Source organism: Protopterus annectens, chromosome 10.part0 (assembly GCF_019279795.1).
Source record: "Protopterus annectens isolate FY-2018-M chromosome 10.part0, PAN1.0, whole genome shotgun sequence".
NCBI lineage: Eukaryota > Metazoa > Chordata > Ceratodontiformes > Protopteridae > Protopterus > Protopterus annectens.
The window spans coordinates 1,437,875,089-1,437,896,413 of record NC_056744.1 but is presented as its reverse complement, the minus strand read 5'-3'; the positions used below and the strand labels follow the sequence as shown (position 1 = coordinate 1,437,896,413).

The following is a 21,325-nucleotide window of genomic DNA, read 5'->3' as shown; positions in this document are numbered from 1 at the left end:
TAGTCTGAATGTGAGTCGTTTGTGATTCTTCAGATTTCAGATAAGTGCCCTGTTGGGGATTTTTTTCACTAATTTGCTACTGTCTTTGGTTAAGGTTCATGTCATCCAAGAGGGGCAAGCGCCAATGTGGACAACAAATTCCACACAAGGATATCCATCTCCCATGCCTGTACTGCCTAGGCTCAAATCATGATTGCAAAAACTGCTGTAGTAGTCAGGCATTTGTCCCAAAGAACTCAAGGAGTATATTATTCTTTTTAGCTATATACCCAGAGAATCGGAGCTTAAAGCTGCTAGCAAAAAGTGCTATGGAGGGATTCTTGAGGCCCAAGGGCGAATCGATTTTGAAGTGAAAGGCCAGAAAGCAAAGGCCTACACCTTCTGCTGCACTTCTGGGTACCAATGTTTCACTTGAGGCGGAGGAGAGCCCAGAGCCACGACCAGTTCACCCTTCAGACCTACAGGCTGAGCCTAACATTCAGGCCACCTTGAATCTGAGCATAAGCACGTATGCAGAGGCTAAGCAGGTATCAATTTTTGATGTCCGAGGGGAACCATGGCTTGTGGTAACTGAAGGCCCTAAGAGATTGCTCAGATCATCGTAATAGAAGCGGTATAATCTGATCTGATAGAATGTAAGCTTATGTGAGGGCCTCCTACTTACATAAGGCAGACTTGTATGCAAAAATGAAACAGAAAACCAAACCTTTCTCTCCACCAAAAGAACCTGTTAGCGAATGACAACAATTCACTCATGGCATTTTCAATGCCCTTATTTCCGTTAGGCCTGCTTCAGGCTTTACAGCTCCCACTACCAGTACTCTCTCTCCACTTTAAAAGGAATAGGTAAGAGGATTCTTCAGCGGAAGAGGCATCCTCTAGTTTTATCTTAGTTGCATTTATTGCTCAACGCTGGCTTTTGCTTACTCTTTAGTTGAAAGCCTGTATGTCAGCCATATCTGTCGGTCTCCCCCCACCCCTAATTGGCAGATTTGATTCTAAACACTTTCTTAAAGGCATCCTACACATTACACCTTCCAGGAAACCTTTTCCACCTCCCTGCGACCTTGGCTTTGTTTTGGAAAAGCTGACTCTCCCACCTTTCAAGCCAGCTTCCTCGGTTTCTCTACAGTACTGCTCCTGGAAAACTGGTACTCCTAGCCTCAACTTCAGCTAGACAAGTGTCTGAGCTACAGGCTGTTATGGTATCTCCACCCTTTCTTTCTTCTGCCAGGACAGGTTTCCCTGCCCCCAAACACCTCATTTATGCCTAGTCAATGACCTATTATTAAATTAGTTCATCCACTTGCGTACCCCCCCCCCCAGAACCATAGCGAGAGGGTGTTTCATAATTTAGATGTCCACAGACAGCTTAGATTTTATTTGGACAAAACCAAAGCTGTTAGAAAATCAGATCAGCTTTTGGTTTCTTACAACCCCAGGGCCCTGGAACAGGCTGTGTCCAAGCAGACTGTTTCCTCCTGGACTTCCATGACCATTACCTTTTGCTACACATACGATGGTAATACCCTCCCATCCTCTTTTAGGGCTGTGTCCACCAGGGCTGATGTTCTTCGTGTTTCACTGTTGCAGTCGTTACATTTGGGTTATCCTGCTGGCAGGTTGCCCTCAATCGGCCTGAATTCCAAAGTCTTGCGTCGGTTGCTGTCGCCTCTTCCCTGACGTCAGGTCGTGAAGGGTATAAAAGATGCAGCCGACGCCATTTTCTTCAGTCTTTCTTGCCATGCGGTGCCCGAAGCAGAAGCAGTTCGCAAATGCCGGTTGGCCGACTCCTGAGATTTTCGTGTTTGAGTTTCGGATCCGAAGTCTTCATTTAAAGCCAAGTACCCTGTTGGGGAAACTTTTTTCTTGCTCCAGACCGATTTCAGTAAAAGTTAATAATTGCATTTCTTGTGGGAAGCAAATACCTCATAAGGATTTTCATTTGTACTGTATTTCTTGCCTGGGCCCAGATCATAAAGTGCCTTGCTGTCGGTTTTGTGCTAGATTTAACCAACGCACTATTAAGCGTCTGTATATTTTTGATTCTAAATATTTTGGATCAAGATTTAATTATTCTGAAATGTCGTTGGTTAGCAATCCGATTACCGGAGTTCGCAAAAAACACAATGAAAAAGAGAGAGACAGACCGTCAAGGTCCAAAACTGATACGAAGCTTCTCCTAAGCCAGTCGACGGTACTCAGTGAAGTGCTTTCGCAGCCCCTGATACCTGCTACTTTTGAGTCACAGGCCTCTACCGAGACCCATTCGTAGTCCGCTATGCCGCGAGATTCTCAGAGTATTGAACCCACAGATGTCTCTCCCTTGGATGGGTCCGGAGCCGCTGAGCAGCCACCGGCTTCTGAGGGTGTTTTCAGGCCTCAACTTTTTTATATTAAACCGACGCCAACCTCGAAAACAAGATCAAAAACATCTATGTATGAAAAAATGACACATGAGCCATGTGCTCAGGCCCCTATACTTAAAAAAACAGATGATCAAAATGGCTGAGGACCTAATTACCTTGATCAGGGGTTCCCAACCCCCCCGCTAAGCGGCCTAGGCAAGGCACTGATTATGAATCTTCAGGTCAGCTTTCCATTTCTTCTAATTCCTCTTCTGATCAGGAATTTTCTATTCCATCCTATGAGGATTCTGATGCAGAATAATCCATCACAGCTGCATCTCCTCCTGAGGGTTACTCTTTTGGAGAAACTTTGCATACTTTAAGGGAACATTTTCACTGGGAGAGTCAGGACTTCTCTGAATCAAAAAAGAGGCTTTGGGATTTCCTTCTTCCTCAGCATAGGCCTTTGGCAGTACCTCCTGTATTATAGACAGTGTTGATGATGTGTTTTCAGAATCAAGCATGGCTCCTGATTCCTTATCTGTGGCTCCTAGTAAGTCGAACAGATATTGCAGGGTTCCGGACTCCCACAAATTCCTATTCAAAAATCCTGCTGCTGATCCTGAGACTATTTCACAGGGTCCCAAGGGTGTAAAGGCCTCTACAGCCAAAAATCTTGCCCCCTGTGATAGAGATTCCAGGGCGCTGGATAGATGGGGAATGAAAGTTTATACGTCTGCAGCCTTGGCAGTTAGGGCCTTAAACTGCCAGTTTCATATGCTTAAATATCAAGAGCATGTATTGGACTTACTGAAACAGAAAATTATGTTGATTTCTGATTGTGTGGAAAATAAAGAATTAAAGGAATTATTGCATTCAGCAGAACAGGTTGGAAAGCATACTTTGCAGTGTGGTTTTGATTCCTTTGAGGCCTCTTGCAGGGCCGCAGTTACTGGATCTGTGATTAGAAGACATGCCTGGCTCAAAGAGCAAAATCTGCCTGATCGTGTTAAAGCTAAATTGTTGGATGCCCCCTTGCAGCATGGTACTCTGTTTGGTAATAAGACAGAAGAGGTTTTACAGAAAATGGAAGACTAAGCTAAATCTATGCAAATTGTAAAAGATTTCTTACAAGTGCAGCCACCCAGGTTCAGTAGGCACTGGCCTACTAAAAATTGGTCCTTTCCTGTGTTCAACAGAACCACTCAAGGCAAGTCCAGGCGCTCAAAAGGCTCCAGATACCAATCACAGGGTTCTTACAGGTCAAAGCAATGGGGTGCTTCCACCTCCAAATCTGGAGGAAACAAAGCACAACCCTACAGTAAGCAGTCTCAGTGACTTTCTTCTACCTTCACCAAGCACTTATCTTTTGGCAGTCCCCTTGGGGGGGGGGGGGGACTAGCACTTCATGCTCAAAATTGGCAGTTAATTACCCAGGACAAGTGGGTATTAAGCATAGTATCCCAGGGGTACAGATTTCATTTCCATACTTTGCCAATTCCAAACGTTTTGCCAGATCTGCCACAAAATCAGTGGGCAGAGGCTCAGAAACAAGTTATGTCCCTCATGGATATGGGGGCTATTCAACCAGCACTAGAAAAGGAAAAAGGACAAGGTTTTTATTCAAGACTTTTCCTGGTACCCAGCAAAGACTATGCCTGGCGTCCAATACTGGACTTATTGATTTTTGAGCACGTTCCTGGACATTCCGAAATTTAAAATGCTGACTTTACAACAGCTACTGCCCATGCTGGGCAGGAACGCTTGGTTAGTGACTCTAGACCTAAAAGAGGCATACCTGCATATCCCAATAAGGGAAACATGCAGAAGATACCTCCGCTTCAAGGCAAGTTTTTTGCATTACCAATTCTCTGCACTGCCCTTTGGCTTATCTGCTGCCCCCAGGGTTTTTACAAAGTGCCTGGCACCAGTAATTGCATTCTGCAGACAAAGAAGCATACAAATTTATCCTCATCTGGATGACTGTCTCATTCAAGCAGAGGATACACTCTTCTTCAACATCTGGCATTTGTAAAAAGGCTTCTAACATCCCTAGGGTACACAATAAATGAAAATAAATCCTAACTGGTACCCTCTCAAATAATTACATTCCTGGGTGCAAGCTTGAATACAACTGCCCAGATGGCTTACCTTACGCCAGACAAGCAACTGATAACATACTTCAAACAAATGGCAAAAACCCAGTTATCTGCAAGACAAATTCTGCAGGCTTTGGGGTTCATGGCATCCTGCATTTTGCTAATTCCGTATGCGAGACTGCATAAGAGGAAACTACAATTGTACCTAATTATGGAGTCACCATTGTCGCATTCTGGAAACAATGATTCCTCTCATTCCCTGCCTACAACAGGAGTTTCTTTGGTGGGGCAGAGACCTGTCACCAAAACAAGGGACCGTCATTCACTCTACCCCCTGCCACCCAAACCCTAACTACAGACGCATCAGACTATGCCTGGGGGGGCCCACCTGGTGGGGAGATGCATTCAGGGCAAATGGAGCCCAAAACAAATGCATCTGCATATCAACCAGAAAGAGATGCTAGCTGTTCAGAATGCTCTGACAGCCTTCAAGGACTTGCTCCATCCAGGACAACTACTGATGAAGGCGGACAACACCACGGTTATGTGGTACATAAACAAGCAGGGGGTACACACTCCTACCCCCTTTGCAGACTAGCCATGGCATTGTGGAACACAGCTTTGACTTACCAAATACATCTTCAAGCTCAATTCCTGCCAGGAAAACAAAATACTCTGGCGGATGACCTAAGCAGAAATCTTATGGACCCGCACAAATGGAAACTGGATCCACAAATCTTCAGCATGTTAACACACAAATGGGGGAGCCCAGACATAGATCTATTTGCCTCTCCCCAAAATTATCAGCTGGACAAATTCTGCACAAGAACTTATCACAGAAAAGCATGGAAAGTGGATGCCCTATCCTTCTGTTTTAAAAACCTATCAGTCTATGCCTTCCCCCTCTGCCTCTTCTCTCCAAGGTCTTACTAAAATTCTGACAGGAAAAAACAAAAATGATCCTAGTTGCTCCGGACTGGCCTCGCCAGCACTGGTACCCAATTGTAAGGGATGTGTCTCAACTTCCTCCTTGGTACTTGCCTCAAATACCTCATCCTACTGTCTCAGCAGAACAATCAAATTCTGCACACTCAGCTCCAAACTCTGAACCTTGCAGCATGGCTGATCATTTAATTATTCAAACAACACTTCTCAGTAAATCTGTGATGGATATCATTTTGGAAGCCAGAAGGCCTAGTACTAGAAAATCCTATGCTGATAAATGGAAGAGATTCTGTGCTTGGAACCAAGCACAAGAAATGGACACAGCAAAGCCCAATATTCCTCAGATTTTACAATATTTGACTGAGATGCTTGATAAGGGCCTATCTTTTTCTTCAATAAAAATCCATGCCTCTGCCATTTCAGCTCATTACAACACAGAGCCTCCCCTCTTTTCTCACCCTCTGCTTAAACAGTATCTAAGAGGGGCCAAAAATTTAAGGCCTCCCAGAAGATCACCAACTCCTGCATGGGACCTCAACTTTGTGCTGGAAAAACTCACCATGCCTCCTTTTGAACCAGCAGCTACTGCGGATATAAAATTTCTATCTTGGAAAACAGCTTTCCTCTTGGCAGTCACTTCAGCAAGAAGGGTTTCAGAACTACAGGCTCTCATGTATGTGGAGCCTTTTATTACTTTTTACCCGGACATGGTGTGCCACAGGACTAATCCTTCTTTTATGCCTAAGGTGGTATCCAGTGTGGCCCTTAACCAGACAAATTCACCTGACAACATTTTACCCAAATCCGCAGAACAAGGGGAGCGGATTCTGCACTCATTGGATGTACACAGACAACTAAGATTCTACTTAAACAGGACCAAATCTCTAAGAAAGGCTGAGCAACTACTGGTAGCATTTGCTGCAGGGTCAGAGGGGAATGCTATATCAAGGCAGACAATTTCTGTGGATAAGCCACTGCATTCGTTTCTGCTACTTGCACCATGGTAAACCTGTGCCCAAGGGGATCAGGTCACATTCCACCAGGTCTGCCTCTACCTCAGCAGCTTTTCTCAGAGGGGTTCCAACTAAAGACATTCTAGAGGCTGCTACTTGGAGCTCTGTTCATACCTTCACAAAGCAGTATCATTTGCCTCTCTTCTCCAAATCCAGGGCAGGCTTTGCCACTGCAGTTCTACAGGGCCTTATAGCTGCTCCTAATGCTATTTATTTCCATCCTCCCATCCATAGCTTTGGGGTTCTACCCAAATGTAATGATTGCAACAGTGAAACACGAAGAACATAGTACAGTTGTGTACACTTACCATAAATCTAGATGTTCAAGTGTATTCACTGTTGCAGTCTGGGTTACCCACCCGCCATCCCCCTTTTTATACCTTTTCTTTCCTTCACTATACTCAAAAGCCTTTGTGGTGTATTTGCTTTTTAGTTGAAGGTAAAGTTTATGTTTAAGTGCATCTATATATTTACTGTTTGTTTATATATATATTTGTGCTCCCCATTCGGGGGGCACCTGACATCTGGGGCAAGAAAAACTGAATAAGATGGCGTCTGCTGCATGTTTTATACCCCTGACGACCTGACGTCGTCTAAGAGGAGACAGCAACCGACGCAGGACCCAAGACTTTATTTAGGCTGACTGAGGGCAACCTGCCAGCAGATTACCCAAATGTAATGACTGCAACAGTGAATACACTCGAACATCTACATTTATGGTAAGTGTACACAACTGTACTTTCTCAGTATTAGGGCTATTCAGCCTGTCCCAGCAGAACAAAGGGGACAAGGTTTTTATTCAAGACATTTTCTGGTACCCAGAAAAGACGACTTCTGGCGTCCTATCCTGGACCACTATATTCTCAACACTTTTCTAGTAGTTTCAAAATGCTAACTCTTCAACAGCTTCTTCCTATGCTAGCCAGTGATGCCTGGCTGTCAACTCTAAACTTAAAGAAGCTTACCTGAACATCCCAATAAGAGGATCCTGCAGTCAATACCTATGTTTCATGGCGGGCTCCATGCACTTTCAGATGTTCTTTGTGTTTCAGTGTTGCAGTCATCATATTTGGGTTATCTGCTTGCAGTAGCCCTCAGTCGGCCTGATTATCAAAGTCTTGGGCCCTGCATCAGTTGTTGTCCCATCTTTCATGTCGTCAGGTAGTCAGGGGTATAAAGCATACAGCTGATGCCATTACTTGAGGTTTTCTTGCCGTGCGGTGTCTGAAGCAGAAGCAGTTCGCAAGTGCCGGTCGGCCGACTCCTGAAATTTTCGTTTTAGAGTTTTAGAACCGAAGTCTTCAACTAAGTACCCCATTGGGGAAACTTTTTCATGCTCTAAACCGATGCCAGTAAAAGTTAAGAATTGTATTTCTTGTGGAAAGCAAGTACCTCATAAAGATTTTCATTGGTACTGCATTCCTTGCTCAGGCCCTGACCACGACGTACCTCGCTGTCGGTTTTGTGCCATATTTAAACAACAAACTGTTCGTCTTTTGTTTATTTACGCTTCTAAATATTTTGGTACTTGGTTCAATTATTCAGATATGGCTTCGGCAAGCCACCTGACTACCGACATTCCGAAAAAACGCAAAGATAAAGACAGAGACAGACTGCATAGGTTCAAAGCTGCCGACGACGCTTCTCCTAAGCTAGTTGCCAGTTCACTTGCACTCAGTGAGGTGCTTTCGCAGCCTCTGATACCCGCTACTTCAGATTCGCAATCCTCTACTGAGACCCATTCAGAGTCTGGTATGCTGCAAGATGCTTAAACTGTAGAACCTGCGGATATCTCTTCCTTAGATGGGTCCGGAGCTGCTGTGCAGTCACCAGCTTCTGTGGGTGCATTCAGGCCTACTGACTTGCATATTAAACCCATGCCATCTTCTTCTTCAAGGTCTAAAACTTGATCCATGCCTAGAAAATAGACGCCCAGACCGCATGGTCTGGCCTCTATGCCTAAAAAACAAATAAGAATGGCTGAAGACCTTATTACTCTAATCAGGGGAAGCCACCCTTCCCCCTCTAAGACACCTAGGACTGAGTTTCCTTATTCTTCCGATCAGGATTCTGAAATTTCTGTTTCTTCTGATGACCAGTATTTACCCTTATCTACCAATTAGGATTCTAATACAGAGTACTCTATTTCCTCTGCTTCCCCTCCAGAGGATTTTTCTTTTGGTGAAACCATGCATACTCTATTAAGGAGCATTTTTGCTGGGAAAGCCAGGACTACTCGGACTCTAAAATGAGGCTTAGGGATTTCTTACTGCTGCCCCAACACAGGCCTTTAGCTGTCCTCCCTGTACTGGACATTGTTGATGATGCCTTCTCGGAATTCAGCTTGACCCCTGACTCTCTACCTCCTGCTTCCATAGAATGTGATAGATATTACAGGGTTCCTCACTCTCACAAGTTCCTCTTTAAGAATCCTACTGCGGTTCCTGAGACAATTTCACAGGGACCCAAAGGCATTAAGGCTACTACTGCCAAAAATCCTACCCCCTCTGATAGAGATTCCAGGGCGCTGGATAGATGGGGTAAGAAGGTATACACTTCTGCAACCTTGGCCATTAGGGCCTTAAACTGCCAGTTTCATATGTTAAAGTATCAGCAGCATATTATTGGATTGCTTAAACAGAAAATGATGTTGATTCTTGACTGTGTTGAAAAGAAATATTTGCATGATTTAATGCATTCTGCTGAACAAGTTGGAAAACATACTTTGCAATGTGGTTTTGATTCAGTAGATGCATCTTGCAGGGCTACTGTGACTGGGTCTGTACTTAGAAGGCATGCTTGGCTTAAGGAGCAGTCTTGACCAGATCATGTTAAAGCTAAATTGCTGGATGCTCCCTCAAACCAAGACCGCCTGTTTGGCAACAAAGCAGAAGTAGTACTTAAAAAGATGGAGGAAATAGTTAAATCTGTGCAAACTGTTAAAGATTTCCTGCAGGTACAGCCTCCCAGATTTAGTTGGCATTGGCCCTCTAAAAATTGGTCCTTTCCTGCCTCTTCCAGGCCTTCAGTCCAAACCCAGAACCAGCAGAACACTCGAGCTTCAGTCCCAAGTTACTCACAGGACTAAGCAGTGGGGGGGCTCCCACTTCTAAAGCAGGGATTGGTAAGACTGCCCCCTATGGTAAACTGTCTCAATGACTTAAATTTAAATCTTCTATGCCGTGCACTGTTCCTTTAGGGGGAAAGATTGACCTGCAGGCAAAAAGTTGGGAACTCATTACCCAGGACAAATGGGTTTTAAATGTAGTTTCCCAAGGATACAGATTCCACTTCCACTCCTTACCAACCCCATATGGTTAGCCAGATCTACCCCCTAATCAGTGGGCTGAGGCTCAAAAGCAAATTCTCTCTCTTACGCATCAGGGCTGTTCAACCTGTTCCAGAAAAGGAAAAGGGATAAGGTTTCTACTCGAGACTTTTTCTGGTACCCAGAAAGGACATCTCCTGGCGTCCTGTCCAGGACCTCTCTATCCTAAACACATTTTTGGTGATCCCAAAATTCAAGATGCTAACTCTTCACCAGCTGCTTCCTATGCTAGGCAAGGATGTCTGGTTGGCAACACTGGATTTAAAGGATGCCTACCTGCACATCCCAATAAGGGAATCTTGCAGAAGATACCCACGCTTCAAAGGAGGCTACATGCACTATCAGTTCCCGGCACTGCCCTTTGGCTTATCTACTGCGTCCAGGGTATCACAAAGTGCCTAGCTCCAGTCATTGCATTTTACAAGCAAAGAAATATCCAGATATATCCATACCTGGACGATTCTCTAATCAGGCAGAAAGCCAGGACATACTATTGAATCATTTGGCGTTTGTACAGAAATTGCTAACTTCTCTGGGGTACACCATAAACAAAAACAAATCACGTCTTGTACCCTGCCAACAAATTGTATTCCTGGGAGCAAGCCAGAATACAGCTTCCCAGATGGTTTACTTCATGCCAGAGAAACAAGTTCATTTGAAAGCCTACTTCAAACTACTAGCCGCAGAGATATAGCTATCTGCAAGGAAAATACTGCAAGCCTTTGGGTTCATGGTCTCTTGCAGTCTACTAATTCCGTATGCTAGACTGCATATGAGGAAACTACAATGGTATCTAAAAAGCCTATGGTGCCAACATTCTCAGGATCTAGAAGCAATGATTCCTATCATAACTTGTCTACAGATAGAGTTCCTTTGGTGGGCAGAGGCCTGCCACCAAAATAGGGGACTGCCATTCACTCTACCCCCTGCCGCTCAAACCCTAACAGATGCATCAGACTATGCATGGCAGGCTCACTTGGCAGGGAAGTGCATTCCGGGCAAATGGAACCCAAGTCAAATGCACCTGCATATCAATCAAAAAGAAATGTTAGCTGTACAGAATGCTCTGACAGCTTTCAATGACCACATTCTTCCAGGACAATTATTGGTAAAGACAGACAACACCACTGTTATGTGGTACATAAACAAGCATGGTGGATCCCACTCATACCCTCTCTGCAAACTAGCCATGGCTCTGTGGAACACGGCCTTGAGCTACCAAGTGCACCTACAGGCTCAGTTCCTGCCCGGAAAGCTAAATACACTGGCAGATGACCTAAACAGAAATCTCATGGACCCACACGAGTGGAAACTGGAACCAAAGATATTCAACATGTTGAGAAAGAAATGGGGGAGCCCAGAGATAGACCTGTTTGCCTCTCCCCAGAACTACCAATTGGACAAATTTTGCACAAGGACTCCCCACAAACAAGCTTGGAAAGTGGATGCCCTGTCCTTCACCTGGAAAAACCTATCAGTATATGCCTTTCCCCCTCTGTCTGTCCTCTCCAAGATACTACTAAAGCTCAAACAGGACAAACCAAGGACAATACTGATTGCACTAGACTGGCCACACCAACGCTGGAACCCCCTCTTGCGCAGTGTGTCACTGCTGGCACCTGTCTCAGACCCCTGCCCTGCTGTCCCAGCAGGAGCTCCAGATTCTGCACCCAGAGCTTCAAACCCTGAACTTGGCAGCCTGGCTAATTGCCTGATCTCTCCGTTACCATCCCTCAGTAAGAAGGGATGGATGTCATTCTGGAGGCAAGGAGGCCTAGTACTAGAGAATCCTGTACTCAGAAATGGAAAAGATTCTGTTCCTTGAGCCAGTCTCAGGGGAATGGGCGCAGAAGTGCCCAATTTACCTCAGATTCTTCAATACTTAACTGAGATGCTTCACCAGAGCCTTTCCTTTTCCTCCATGAAAATTCATGCCTCAGCCATTTCAGCTAATTGCAATACAGAACCACCCCTCTTCTCTCATCCACTGCTGAAGCAATTCCTCAGAGGGGCCAAAAACTTAAGACATCCCAGGAGAGCCCTTACTCCAGCCTGGGACTTTAACTTTGTATTGGAAAATCTCACTCTACCTCCCTTTGAGCCAGCTGCAAATGCAGAGTTGAAATTCCTTTTGTGGAAAACAGCCTTCCTTCTAGCCATCACTTCAACAAGAAGGGTGTCTGAATTACAGGCCCTCATGGAAGTGGAGCATTTCATCATCTTTCATGTGAACAGGGTGTCCCTCAGGAACAGTCCCTCCTTCCTTCCCAAGGTGGTATCCAGTGTGGGCCTTAGTCAGTCCATTTATTTTCCAGCCTTCTTTTCTAATCCACAGAACAAAGGGGAACGAATACAGCACTCCTTGGACGTGCACATACAACTTAGATTTTAGTTGGACAGGACTAAACCTCTCAGGAAATCTGCACATCTGCTGGTTGCATTTGCTGCAGGGGCAGAGGGGAAGGCCATTTCAAAGCAAACCATTTTAAGTGGATAGGCCATTGCATTAATTTCTGTTGTAAGCACCATGGAAAACTTACCCCACAGGGGATAAGACCACATTCAACCAGGGCTGCATATACCTCTTCAGCCTTTCTCAGAGGTGTCCCTACCATTGACATCCTAGAAGCTGCTACCTTGAATTTTGTACATACCTTCACCAAACATTACCACTTGCCATTTTTTGTAAATCCAGAGCTGGCTTTGCCACTGCAGTATTGCTGGGCCTTACATCTGGTCCTAATGATATCTAATTACCTCCTCCCATCCTTAGCTTTGGGAATCTACCCAAATGTGATGACTGCAACAGTGAAATACGAAGAACATAGTACAGTTGTGTGCACTTAACATAAATGTAGATGTTCGAGTGTTTTCACTGTTGCAGTCCTAGTTACCCTCCCTTCCAGCCCCCTGACTTCTATTGACTATGCCTCTTTTCTTGTTTACTATTCTTAAAGCTTTTTGGTGTATTTGCTTTTTTGTTGGAGGTGTAACCTTGTATATAATTGTTTCCCATTATAGGGGCACCTGACATCTGGGGCAAGAAAAACTGATGTAATGGCGTCGGCTGCATGCTTTATAGCCCTGACTACCTGACATCATGAAAGATGAGACAGCAACCAACGCAAGACCCAAGACTTTGATAATCAGGCTGACTGAGTGCTACTGCAAGCAGATAACCCAAATGTGATGACTGTAACAGTGAATACACTTGCGCATCTACATTTATGATAAGTGTACACAACTGTACTTTTTCTGCACTTCCCTTTGGTTTATCTACTGCTCCCAGGGTGTTCACAAAATGTCTAGCTCCCGCCATTGCATTTTGCAGGCAGAGAAGTATTCAAATTTACCCATACTTAGACAATTGTCTGATTCAGGCCGAAAGCCAGGACTTGCTATTACCCTGCCAACAGATTGTATTCCTTTGAGTAAGCTTGAACACAACTTCCCAGATGGCATTCCTCACTCTGGAGAAACAAGTTTATTTGACAACTTACTTCAAACTATTGGCCACAAAACCCCAGCTATCTGCAAGGAAAATACTGCAAGCTCTGGGGTTCATGGGCTCTTGCATTCTACTAATTCGATATGCAAGACTCCATATGAGGAAACTCCAATGATATCTAAAAAGCCTATCGTGTCAACATTTTCAGGACCTGGAAACAATGATTTCTATCATTCCGTGTATAAAGACAGAGTTCCTTTTGTGGGCAGAGGCCTGCTACCACAAAAAGGGACTCCCTTTCACTCTGCCCCCTGCCGCCCTAACCCTAACATGAGACTCATCAGACTATGCTTGGGGGGCCCACATGGCAGGGCAGCGCATTCAGAGCAAATGAACCTGAGACAGATGCACCAGCATATCAATCAAAATTAAATGTTAGCTGTACAGAATACTCAGACAGCCTTCAAAGACCGTATTCTTCCAAGACAACTATTGGTAAAGACAGACAACACCACAGGTATGTGGTACATAAACAAGCAGGGGGGAATCCACTCGTAGCTTCTCTGCAGACTAGCCATGGCTCTGTGGAACACAGCTTTGAGCTACCGAGTACACCTAATAGCGCAGTTACTGCCAGGCAAACTAAATTCACTGGCAGACGACTTAGGCAGAAATCTCATGGATCCACACAAATGGAAACTAGAATCCAAACTATTCAACCTCTTGAAGAACAACTGGGGGACACCAGAGGTAGACCTGTTTCTTCCCCTCAGAACTACCAGTTGAACAAATTCTGCACAAGAACTCCCCACAGTCAAGCTTGGAAAGTGGATGCCCTGTCCTTTACGTGGGAAAGCCTCTCGGTTTATGCCTTTCCCCCTCTGCCTCTCCTCTCGAAGGTTCTACTAAAGATCAAACGGGACAAGCCATGGACAATACTGATTGCACCAGACTTACCATGCCAGTATGACACTGCTACAACCATGGCACCTGCCTCAGACCCCTTCCCTGTTGTTCCAGCAGGCGGGCCAGATTCTGCACCCTCAGCTTCAAATCCTGAACCTTGCAGCCTGGCTAATTGCCTGAGCTGTCCTCTAGCATCCCTCAGTAAGCAGGTGCTGGATGTCATTCTGGAGGCAAGGAGGCCTAGTACTAGAAAATCCTTTGCTGAAAAGTGGAAAAGATACTGTTCCTGGAGCCAGGCTCAGGGAATGGGTGCAAAGGTGTCCAGATTACCTCTTATTCTACAGTACTTAACAGAAATGCTTCACAAGGGCCTATCCTTCTTGTCAATTAAAATTAATGCCTCTGGCATTTCAGCACATTGTAATACAGAGCCACCCACTTCTCTCACCCCTTGCTAAAACAATTCCTTAGAGGGGCCAAAAATTTTAAGATCCCCCCAGGAGAACTCCCACTCCAGCTTGGGACTTTAACGTTGTATTGGAAAAGCTCACTCCCCCCCCCCCCCCCCCCTTTGAGCCAGTTGCAACAGCAGAGTTGAAATTACTGTCTTGGAAAACAGCCTTCTTTTTAGCCATCACTTCAGCAAGAAGAGTATCTGAATTACAAGCCCTCATGGCAGTGGAACCCTTCATATTGTATTCCATGCGGACAGGGATGTTCATAGTGTTTCACTGTTGCAGTCATTACTCTTGGGTTATCTTGCTGGCAGGCTACCTGCAGTCGGCCAGAATTCCAAAGTCTCGCTCCGGCGTCAGATGCTGTCGCCTCTTCCCTGACGTCAGTGTGCCAGGGGTATAAAAGATGCATCCGACGCCATTTTCTTCAGTCTTTCTTGCCGTGCGGTGCCCGAAGCAAAAGCAGTTTGCAAATGCCCGTCGGCCGACTCCTGAGATTTTCAAATCTGAATTTCAGAACCGAAGTCTTCATTAAAGCGTAGTACCCCATTGGGGAAACCTTTTTTCTTGCTCCAGATCGATGTCAGAAAAAGTTAACAATTTTATTTCTTGTGGGAAGCAAATACTTCAAGGATTTTCACTCTTACTGTGTTCCTTGCCTAGGCCCTGATCACAACATTGCTAGCTGTTGTTTTTGTGCTAAATTCAACCAACGCACTATCAAGCGTCGGTTCGATTTTGCATTTCATTACTTTGGCCGAAGATTTAATTATATAATGCTGGCGGAACAGCCGACAACCAGCGTTTACAAAAAAACACAAGGGCAAGGATAGGCATCTGAGATTCAAAACCGACGACTAAGCCTCTTCCTATGCCAGTTGCCGGTTCTCAGTGAGGTACTTTCACAGCCCCTGGTGCCCGCTACCTCAGAGCCACAGGCCGCTACAGACTCCCACATGGAGCCGACTGGACCTCTGGAAACTCAAGATATTGGACACTCTGAAATCAATCCCTCAGATGGGTCTGGAGCTGCTGAACGGACATCGGCTTCTGAGGGTGTCTTCAGACCTACACAACTATATGTTAAGCCATCCTCCGCTTCAAAGACTAAAGCAGCTCTAAAGACAAAGAAACAAGTACAGCATTCTCCAATTCAGACTTCCATGGCTAAAAAAAACAGATGCTCAAAATGGCTGAAGACCTAATTACTTTGATCAGGGGCTCCCATCCCCCTCCTGATAAGAGGCCTAGGGAAGAGACAAAGTATGATTCTTCTGATCAGGTATCTATTTCCTCCGATTCCTCTTCCGAACAGGATTACTCCATGCTTCCCTATGAGGATTCTGATGCTGAAGAATCTATTCCTTCAGCCTCTCCTCCTGAGGACTATTCTTTTGGGGAAACACTGCATACTATGAGGGAACATTTCCACTGGGAGAGCCAAGACTATTCTGAGTCTAAGAAAAGGCTCAGAGACTTCCTGCTTCTTCCTCAGCACAGACCCCTTGCTATTCCACCTGTTCTAGACATTGTAGATGTATTTTCAGAGTCCGGACTGTCCCCTGACTCCTTATCCCCTGCACCTGTTAAGCCAGACAGATACTACAGGGTCCCGGATCCTCATAAATTCCTATATAAAAACCCCGCTGCTGATCCAGAAACTATATCGCAGGGTCCCAAGAAGGGTTAAGGCTTCCACTGCAAAAAACCCTGTCCCCTCTGATAGGGATTCTAGGGCTCCAGACAGATTGGGGAAAAAAGTATACACTTTTGCCACCCTGGCTGTAAGGGCTTTAAATTGTCAATTTCATATGCTTAAATATCAGCAATATTTAATGTCACTACTTAAACAGAAAATGTTGACAAATGCTGAATGTTCAGAGAACAAGGAATTGCAGGATTTATTGCATGCAACTGAACAAGTGGGAAAGCACACTTTGTAATGTGGTTATGATTCACTGGAGGCCTCTTGCACGGCCGCTGTTACAGGTTCTGTTATTAGAAGGCATGCTTGGTTAAAGGACGAAAATCTGCCTGATCATGTTAAAGCAAAATTATTAGATGCACCATTACAGCATGATACTTTGTTTGGTACTAAAGCAGAAGAGGTGTTGAAAAAAATGAAGGATAAAGCAAAATCCATGCAGACAGTCAAGGATTTTTTTACAGGTACAGCCACCCAGGTTTAACAAGAACTGGCCTTCTAAAAATTGGTCCTTTCCAGTCTCAGACAGACCACAAAGAGGCAGATACAGGTGTCCAGAGGCAGATCTCAACCGCAAGGCTCATACAGGCCTAAACAATGGGGTGCTCCTACCTCCAAAATTGGAGAAGACAAATCACAGCCTTACAGGAAACCGTCCCAATGACTTTCCTCTGCCAGTTCCAAGCAGTTTTCTTTTGACAGCCCCCTTAGGGGGAAAACTAGCCCTTTTTTCATCAAATTGGCAAATGGTTACCCAAGACAAATGGGTTCTGAACATAGTGTCCCAAGGCTACAGGTTCCATTTTCACACTCTATCAAGGTCAAAGGGCATGCCAGACCTGTCGCACAATCAATGGGCAGAGGCACAAAAACAAATTACAGCCCTCATGGATATGAGGGCCTTTCACCAAGTACCACAACAAGAGCAGGGGCAAGGATTTTACTCCAGACTCTTCTTAGTATCCAGGAAGGACAAAACCTGGAGACAAATTCTGGATCTGTCTATACTAAATACGTTTCTGGAAGTTCCAAAATTCAAGATGTTGACTCATCAGCAGCTACTGCCCATGTTGGGCAAGAGGTCTTGGCTCGTAACTTTGGACCTAAAAGAGGCATACCTGCATGTCCCAGTCAGACAGTCTTGCAGAAGATACCTCAGAATCATAGATGGCTCAATGCATTACCAATTCTCTGCACTGCCCTTTGGCTTATCTACTGCGCCCAGGGTCTTTACAAAATGCCTGGCACCAGTAATTGCGTTTTGCAGACAAAAAGGAATTCAAATATATCCCTACTTGGACGACTGCCTAATTCAAGCAGAGAACAAAGACACTCTTCTAAAGCATCTGGTGTTTGTAAAAAGATTACTAATTGGCCTAGGGTGCACAGTAAACGAAAAGAAATCAAAACTAGTGCCCTCTCAAGAGATAATATTCCTGGGAGCAAGCTTAAATACAACTGCCCAGATGGCTTATCTCATGCCAGACAAGCAAAAACAACTGACTACTTACTTCAAGAAATTGGCGACAAAAACCCATTTATCTGCAAGGAAATTCCTGCAGGCCTTGGGTTTCATGGCATCCTGCATTCTACTAATTCCATATGCCAGACTGCATATGAGGAAACTACAATGGTATCTGAAAAGTGTTTGGACTCAGCATTGCCACAGCCTGGAGACAGTAATTGCACTCATTCCATGCCTACAACAGGAGTTTCGATGGTGGGCAGAAGCCTGTCACCACAACAAGGGCCTGCCATTCAGTTTACCCACAGACAGACAGACACTGATAAAGGATGCATCAGATTATGCCTGGGGGGCCCATATGGCAGGAAAATGTATTCAGGGCACATGGCCTTCAAACCAGATGCATCTTCACATCAATCAGAAAGAGATTCTAGCTGTTCAAAATGCCCTGACAGCTTTCAAGGACCTACTTCATCCAGGACAGTTACTGATAAAGACGGACAACACTATGGTCATGTATGTGGTACATAAACAAGCGGGGAGGTACTCATTCCTACCCCCTCTGCAGACAAGCAATGACCTTATGGGGCACAGCATTGGCCTTACAAGTTCACCTGCAAGCACAATTCCTGCCAGGAAAAACAAATACTCTGGCAGACGAACTAAGCAGACACCTCATTGAGCCCCACGAATGGAAACTGGATCCACAAGTCTTCAGGGTGATAAGGAAATGGGGATGCCCAGACATAGATCTATTTGCCTACCCTCACAACTGTCAATTACAGAGATTTTGCACAAGGATATATCACAAGCAAGCATGGAAAGTGGACACCCTGTCATTCAGCTGGAAAAATCTAACAGTATATGCTTTTCCCCCACTAACTCTCCTTCCCACAGTACTCGTAAAGGTCAGACAAGAGAAGCTAAAAATGATACTGATTGCACCAGATTTGCCACGCCAGCACTGGTGTCCAATCCTAAAGAGTTTGTCTCAAGGTCCAGCATGGATATTGCCTCAAACTTCACTTGCTGACCCAACAAAACTATCAGATCCTGCACAGCCAACAGCAGCATGGCGGATAATGTAACCATCCAGAAAACTCCTCTTTTTCAAAAGCTGTTATGGATGTTATCTTGGAGGCCAGGAAGCCCAGTACCAGAAAATTTTATGCAGAAAAATGGAAGAGATTCTGTGCTTGGAACCAGGAACAAGGCATTGACATGTCTGTACCAAATATTCCTCAGATTTTACAATACCTAACTGAGATGCTGAACAAAGGCCTTTCTTTCTCATCAATAAAGATTCATGCCTCTGCCATTTCTGCATATTGCAATACGGAACCACCTATCTTTTCTCATCCTTTAATAAGGCAGTACCTCAGAGGGGCCAAAAACATTAGGCCTCCAAGGAGAGCACCAATTCCGGCCTGGGACCTCAATTATGTTTTGGAAAAACTCACACTGCCTCCTTTCGAGCCAGCTTCAACAGCGGATATTAAATTCTTATCTTGGAAAACAGCTCTGCTCCTAGCTATAACCTCTGCAAGGCGAGTCTCAGAGTTACAAGCACTCATGGCTGTGGTACCTTTCATCATTTTTCATCCAGACAGGGTTTCTCTGAGGACAAACCCTACATTTATGCCTAAAGTGGTGTCCAGTGTGGCCCTCAGTCAAGACATTCACTTGCCTACCTTTTACCCAAATCCACAGAACAAGGGTGAAAAAATTCTGCATTCTTTGGACATACACAGGCAGTTACTCTTCTACTTGGACAGAACTAAAGCTTTCAGAAAAACTGAGCAACGTTTAGTGTCATATGCTGCAGGATCACAACGAAAGGCTATCTCAAAACAGACTATTTTTAAATGGATAGGCCATTGCATCCGTTTCTGCTATTCTCAACATGGTAAATTAGTGCCTAAGGGCATTAGACCTCATTCCACCAGAGCAGCAGCCACTTCAGCAGCCTTCCTCAGAGGAGTACCAACCAAACAAATCTTAGAGGCTGCAACTTGGAGTTCAGTGTACACCTTTACAAAGCACTACCAGTTGCCTCTCTACTCTAAGTCCAGAGCAGGCTTCGCCACTGCAGTTCTGCAGGGCCTCATAGCCTCTCCTAATCCTATTTAGCCCAGCCACCCTTCCTCAGCTTTGGGATTCAACCCAAGAGTAATGACTGCAACAGAGAAACACGACGAACATTATACAGTTGTGTACCTACAATAAATGTAGATGTTCGAGTGTATTCACTGTTGCAGTCCAGGTTACCCAGCCACCATTTCCCTTCCCTTTGCTTGGGACTTCTAATATCCTATACATCCTTTTCAGTGTATTTGCTTGTAGATGAAGGAACTGTTAGTTTTTGCATGCATTTCTTATTGATATATTTTTCAGCCTACCTATTTGGGGCACCTGACATCTGGGCAAGAAAAACTGAAGAAAATGGCGTCGGCTGCATCTTTTATACCCCTGGCGCAATGATGTCAGGGAAGAGGCGACAGCAACCGACGCCGGACCTAGACATTGGAATTCTGGCCTATTGCGGGTAGCCTGCCAGCAGGATAACCCAAGAGTAATGACTGCAGCAGTGAATACACTCGAAAATCTACATTTATGGTAGGTACACAACTGTACTTTTCCCTCGGGACTAATCCTTCATTTATGCCCAAGTTGATGTCTAGTGTGGCACTAAATCAGTCCCTTCATTTGCCTACTTTTTTTTCCCTAATCCACAAAAGAAAGGGGAACGCATACTGCCCCCCTCTGTACATGCACAGACAACTTAGATTCTATTTGGATAGGACTAAGCCTCTCAGAAAATCTGAACATCTGCTAGTTGGGTTTGCTGCAGGGGCAGAGAGGAAGGCCATTTCAAAGTAAACCATTTCCAAATGGATAGCACATTGCATTCATTTCTGCTACAAGCACCATGGAAAACCTACCCCACAGGGATTAGATCATATTCCAACAGGGCTGCATCTATCTCAGTGGCTTTTCTCAGAGGAGTCCCTCCTAGGGACATCCTAGAAGCTGCTGCCTGGAGCTCTGTACATACCTTCACCAAGCATTATCACATGCCTATCTTTACTAAATCCAGAGCTGGATTTGCCACTGCAGTCTTGCAGGCCTTAATAGCTGGCCCTAATGCTGTTTAACTTCCTCCTCCCTTCCTTAGCTTTCGGAAACAACCCAATTGTGATGACTGCAACAGTGAAACATGAAGAACATAGTACAGTTGTGTACACTTAACATAAATGTAGATGTTCGAGTGTATTCACTGTTGCAGTCCTGGTTACCCTTTCTCCACCCCCCTGACTTTTCTTGGCTCTACTTTTTCTTCTTGTTGGTATATTTATTTTTTCTTTTGGTTTTGCTTTTTGATGGGGGTGTACCATACCATATAATTGCTTCATATAGTGCGGGCACCTGGCATCTGGGACAAGAAAACAGATGTAATGGGTTCGGCTGCATGTTTTTATAACCCTGACGACCTGACTTCATGGAAGAAGCAACAGCATCTGACAGAGAAATCCGAAGACTCTGATGTTCTTCGTGTTTCATTGTTGCAGTCATCACATTTGGGTTATCTGCTTGCAGTAACCCTCAGTCGGCT

The 21,325-nt window shown here is 44.9% G+C and overlaps 1 protein-coding gene across 3 annotated transcripts in view; it reads left to right on the top strand.

The window, feature by feature from the left end:
* The window catches only part of GPSM2 (G protein signaling modulator 2), a 1,691,855-nt gene that overhangs the window by 292,907 nt on the left and 1,377,623 nt on the right, over positions 1-21,325 (top strand). The gene's annotated exons all lie outside the window — the stretch shown is intronic.